The 5,748-nt window shown below is 38.1% G+C and overlaps 1 protein-coding gene across 1 annotated transcript in view; it reads right to left on the bottom strand.

The window, feature by feature from the left end:
* The window catches only part of PSME4 (proteasome (prosome, macropain) activator subunit 4), an 84,027-nt gene extending 78,285 nt beyond the window's left edge, over window positions 1-5,742 (bottom strand). The window contains exon 1 of the mRNA XM_004686198.2: window positions 5,512-5,742. The gene's annotated coding sequence lies outside the window, so the exon portion shown is untranslated. The remainder of the gene's footprint in view (window positions 1-5,511) is intronic.
* Between the last annotated feature and the right edge of the window lie 6 nt (window positions 5,743-5,748).

Genomic DNA, 5,748 nt, shown 5'->3' with positions numbered 1-5,748 from the left:
CTTAATAAAATAAGTTAACTCCCAGGTTCCACAATGAGAAGCCATATGCTTATTTACTAATAAATATGAATCTCTTAAAAAAAAATCAGAATTTGGGAACCTCCCTGGTGGCACAAAGGGTTAAAAGCACAGCGCTATAGTTATCAGCAGCCACTGCAGCACTGAGTTTGATCCTTGACTAGGAACTATTCTCAGCCACACCCCTCAGCAGTGTATTTCAGTCAATTTGCCAGTTCTGTTCCCTACTCCTTCTCTGATGAATCCTCTCACCCCCTGCCTAGCTATCCCTCCCTACTCCCATCACTGGTCTGCATCTCAGTTCTTTTATGCATAAGTAAATGAATCTTTAAAAACAAAAACAAAATTTATCTCCATTTCAGTTCAATTAAGAACATACATTTCTATGGAAATTTTACTACATTTCACCAGACACTTGAGAAAATTATTCTCAAATGATACATCCAGATTTCAAAACTTAATAATACTCTTTCACTATTTTTTCCCCTGCTTTTCTCAGTGTCTCACCATAAGGCATTAAATAAAAATAGTGGTCAAAATGAGAATTTTTCTTTAAAGTAACACACTAAGAATTCATACATTCCCTATGCAGTATGTCCTAAATAAACAAAAATGTGTACAAAAAGAAAGAGCAAATTAGAACTTTCCTACAGAGCAGGACTCTTACACTGATATATATCCTAAGGTGCCAAAGGAGGAAATAATTTGTTCCAAGATGACACCTACCTCTAGTACTTTGAATCAAGCTATGTATTAAGCCAAAGTGGAAATAATTCCACTCCTCTCCCTAAAGTAAGAGGGAGAAAAGATATTTTACTATGCAAATATTGACAATGCAATTATTTCCTAGAAATTTGTCCATGAAGACTATGGTAAAGAACACAAAATAAAGCAAATAAAATACCAGAAGTCACAAATTAGCAAAATTTCTGGGGGTTGATCAAAATGATAATGGATTAACTTATTATTATTTTTTTTTAGGTTGGACAATGGTTTTTGTATTGACTTGTCCCATCCCTTTCCCCTTCGAGATACATACAGAAAATATTTATAAATGATATAATATGCTTCAAAAGTAGTGACTATAAAAGGGATACTGGAAGGAACATGATTGACCATAAAATAGGAAATGTTAAAGATGAGTGATGGAGGGCCCTCTCTGGTGGTGCAGGGGGTTAAAGGAAACACTAAGAAGCTAAAGCCACTTCAGCATGAGTTCAATCCCCAGCCCCAGATGTGACCCACCTGGCGCAGCAGCCTCTCCTGACCCGCCCGCTGCTCCCCTCAGCAGTGTACTTCATCGATCTGTCTGTTCTACACCCCACTCTGTCTCTGGTGAATTCTCTCACTACTCGTGTGCCTCTGGCCTGTACCCCAGCTCTGTATGCATAAAAAATATATTTTTTTTAAATACCATGTTTGATATCACTACAAAAAATAATGTGGGGGAACAGAAGGTATATGGAATTCTGTACTTTTTATTTAGCTTTTCTCTGAGGCTAAAAGTACTCTAAACAATAAAACTTGTAATTTAAGAAAATTATAAAGAATAACTGATTTGTACTCTTCATACTTTGTCAGAAAAAATTCATGTCCCCAAATTCACTTAATTTATTGTTTTTGTAAGAAAAATTAACCTGACAAATTTTGGTTCCCATTTCGAATGGTCACTTAATAAGACTACTTCTATCATTGGTTCTCACTGATTAATGTAGTAATTTGTGAAAGTTGATTCCTTTACAAATAAAAACCACTTTATTATACACAATTTTTTTTAATGGTCTACTCTTCACAATTTCAATACTCAAGTAAGTTCATGATGTTAATAAACAACTAAGATTCCGTCATTAGCATCTTCTACTTTCCTGATGCTATCATCACATTTTTCTTCAAGAAGAGGTCAATGTATCTGGTGACTAAATTTTAAGTTTCCAGTATCTATGATATGGTTCCACCTGGAATAATCCAATTCCTATATAGAAAGGCTACATATTTTTACTAATAAATAAGGGAGCTATAATTTAATTGTAATTAGCAAATGAAATGATTCTTCGGTAGTCATTTTATTATAAAATGACTAGCACAAAACACCACACTTTAGTGTAATAAACAAGGCATCTAAATTGGTTTCATAATACATCGAACCCACATTTCACTTAAATCAAAATTCTATTCAAAAAAAGAAAGAGGGATAATCCTGGAGGAAACAGACACCCATTCACTTTTCTCCCTACTTTTCCAGTTCAGTTCAATGGCACAAAGTGCTACAAAGTCCCCTATGACCTAGACTCAGTGATATTTAAAACACTATGTTTAGGAGCCCTAAGCAGGCTTCAGAAATTCTACTTATCAGAGAAGTACTAAAAAGGAAAACCAAAATCAAACAATGTGGTTTTAGTCTGCCCAAGGAATCCAAATTTGTGCCTTAAATTTTTATGGCTACTTTTTAGTTTGAGATGCCATTAATACACTTTTGCTTTACACAAGATCTCAAAATGCTTAAAAAAACAAAAAGTGTTGGCAGCAAAGCCAAGTCTAAATAAACTGAGATCTTCAGAATAAGTCTACCTCCCATGAAAGAGTAATGGAGAAAAAAGTTTCAAAAACACCTTTCTTCAACTCCCTCCATTCTCTAGATAGCCTATGTGAGTTACCTACTTAGTCACAAAGTCCAAAATGGTTTTATTGATGTTTTCCCAAAGACCACTAGTTAGCCTCTTCTCTCAATGAGGCAGTTTTAATACGTTAAAATGTCTGTATAAGAGCCATATTCTATCATATGGCTATTTAAAAAAATATATGCAAAACCAACTGTCTTCACAAAGATGCTAAAACAACAGACCCTTGAGTCTCAATATTAATTGAAACAATATAGTAACTACTAAAATGTGGCAAAACCAATTACTAAAATCAGGTAAATTGTCAAAAGGGGGAACCAAAGGAAAGCCTGAGTTACCTCCTAATCTTGAACTCAACCTCACAAATACCTATGACAGCTTAGATTAGGAATACATTGGCATTGCAAAGGGGTGGAAGATTCAGCCCTAGGCTCTGATCAGCATTTATACCCTGATCTTCCTCAGGAGTGTACTTATCTATGCAACCATTGTCAGTACTTTAGAAACTGCTCAGTCCCTCTAAAAAAGATACACACTGGGCACTGGCTAATTTGCCACTGTATAAGATCTAAAAATATACAATCAAATACCAGAGCAAAATGGGTTCTCAGAAATTACTGAGAACAGCCTGAAAAGTTTCCTAAGCAGTTAGTGTCAGAAATTATTTTATTTTCATTAATATATTTCATTCTTCTACAAAGTACAAAATATAATCACTAATTAGTTAATTCACAGCTACCATCAGCATGTGTTGGCATCATTTAGCTGTAATCTTGTGCAATACACACAGGCTTAAAAACAAGCATCACTATAAGCAGGTCACCTAATATGACTAAGGAAAAAAAAATACACTCAAGATCACAACATGCCCCACCAACTGCAAAATGTTTCACAGTGTGATCCCAGGAATAGGTCTGCAGCATTTAGCCACTGTTTCAAAATAAAATACTACTTGGTAGCATTTTTTGCTACCTACTTAGATACATATATTTTTTGGGTTCATAGACTATAAAGACACCCAACTTCAGACTTGCTTTTAAAACTATTGTATTTTAATCTCTACTATATTTTTAGTTCCCTCAATAAAAAAGTTACTAATGTGTAATGAGCCAAATTAACAAAACTTTAGTGCTAATTTGCAAAGTTTGGTAACAATAAATATAACAGAAAAAATGCTCCACTACGCATTAACTACTCTAGATTCACAAATCCAAGTCAGATGTATATTCACACAATGTTATGTTTATATTTTGTGCACCTAAATAGAATTGTTTGTGTCTGCAAAATGGTTATTCTCTGGCACATTTGATCCAAGTGATTAATATGTGAAATTACTAAAACTGACAATGTAACTAATTTTATTGTGATTGAGTAACAAACAGGAGGCTTGCTTGAAAAAGCAGTTGAATTCTAATCACTCATAAAATATTCTTACATTTTGACTAAAGTGACTTTTCTCTGTTGCATTTCTTCCTTCCCCACTCTCATCTAAGTTTTCTTAGGATCCTAAACTACAACAAACTTTTTTATACCCTTACCCTGAGGAGAGTCGTTAACCTTGGCATTTTATGGTCACTGTGAAAAGGGCAAAACTTTAGTTCTGTTTATTTTTAACCACAATAAAAAAAAATTATTCCCACCACCACTCAAGTGAAGATGAGAAATTTGTCAATTTGTCAAATTATCTGCCCAATAATAAGCAGATAATTATTATTAAGAATTATCCACAAGGAAATGTAGACAAGACTATTATGGCATTACAAAACCCTGAGTCATCACCCAGTTCACTCAGCAGATTTGGGTAAACACTGTATGAGTGACATATGTCTTGTGTGCTCACCCAGCCATACTTAACATGCATAAACATACAATGTTACCAAATTCTGTATACAATTAAGCAGACAGCCAATTTTTTTACAAGTTCTTCTGACACAGTGAAGCTACCCAGCTAACATATAATCTCAACCTCCCGTTCCCATTCTGTATTTTCACTGTCCTTTTTCCCCTAATTTAAATGACATTATAGTGTGCAATCAGTTTATACAAAATAAATGAACAGATCTCGTGAAATTATTAGGTAATCTAACAGAATCAACACAAACCTGATACTAATAACACCCGGGGCAGCCTGACAGTTTCTCTTCTCGATTTTCCTTAGTATCGTAAATTCTCAGAGGAAATGTTACAAGGATCAACATACCACTTTCTCTGTGTTCCAAGAATCGACATTCTCAATATTAACGTGTAGCACCCAAAGAATGCTCTGAGGGCTGATTTTAAAGCACTTTTCAATCAAATCCCCAAAGAAGGAGCAGGCCCTAAATAAGCCAAATCTATCAGTTCCCCGCAGCCTCACTGCCATTCAGAAAGTTACCAGACGTCAACTGAAGGATACGGAGAGGCGGGGACCGTAGGACAAAAAGTGCCGGAGGAAGCACCAGAAATCAAAAGTTGCTTTCCCCCCAAAGACGAATCCTATCTGCCTCCTCTCGCCTACAAGTAAAAGACCATGAAGGACCCTTGAGTACCGCTCATCTCTCCGAGGGCCAGTGTCTCGGTTCTCAGGGGCCCCAAAGGTCGGAAGAAAACAGCCTGAGCTCTAGAGAGGAAGCAGCTGGGGAGGACGTACAGGGCTGCGGAGGGCCGGGGAGATCCCATAACGTAGAAAGGAGGTGGTACGAATGTTCCTTAAGGTTCCACAGGGGCCTTTAGGAGCACCACCGGGGGGTCCGGCTCGAACCGGGGCAAAGTTGAGGGTTCAGTCCTCCAGTGTGGACAAAGAGCAGCCGTCCCCCCCACCCCCACCTCCAACCACCCCGACGCCTTTCCACTTAGCCTTTGCCCCCGGCCCGTCCGGTGTGCCAGATACACTTACGTGGAGAGTTTCCTGGTCCAGAAGAGGCCCCCGGGCCACAGCTCTTGGAGCTGCACGGCTCGGCCCAGGTTGCTTTTGATCTGGGCCAGCTGCAAGTCGGACTCCGCGTCCAACCGCTCCGCGTAGGGCAGCAGCTTGTTGTAGACGATCTCCTTCTGCGGGACGAAGCCCCAAGGGTGCCTCCCCGGACGCCCACCCGGCTCCGGGGGATCCCCGCCGTCTGCCCGCTCGGCAGGC

This window comes from Condylura cristata, unplaced genomic scaffold (assembly GCF_000260355.1).
Source record: "Condylura cristata isolate star-nosed mole 26May11 unplaced genomic scaffold, ConCri1.0 scaffold00020, whole genome shotgun sequence".
In the NCBI taxonomy this organism is placed as follows: domain Eukaryota; kingdom Metazoa; phylum Chordata; class Mammalia; order Eulipotyphla; family Talpidae; genus Condylura; species Condylura cristata.
This window is presented reverse-complemented; position numbering and strand designations above follow the sequence as displayed.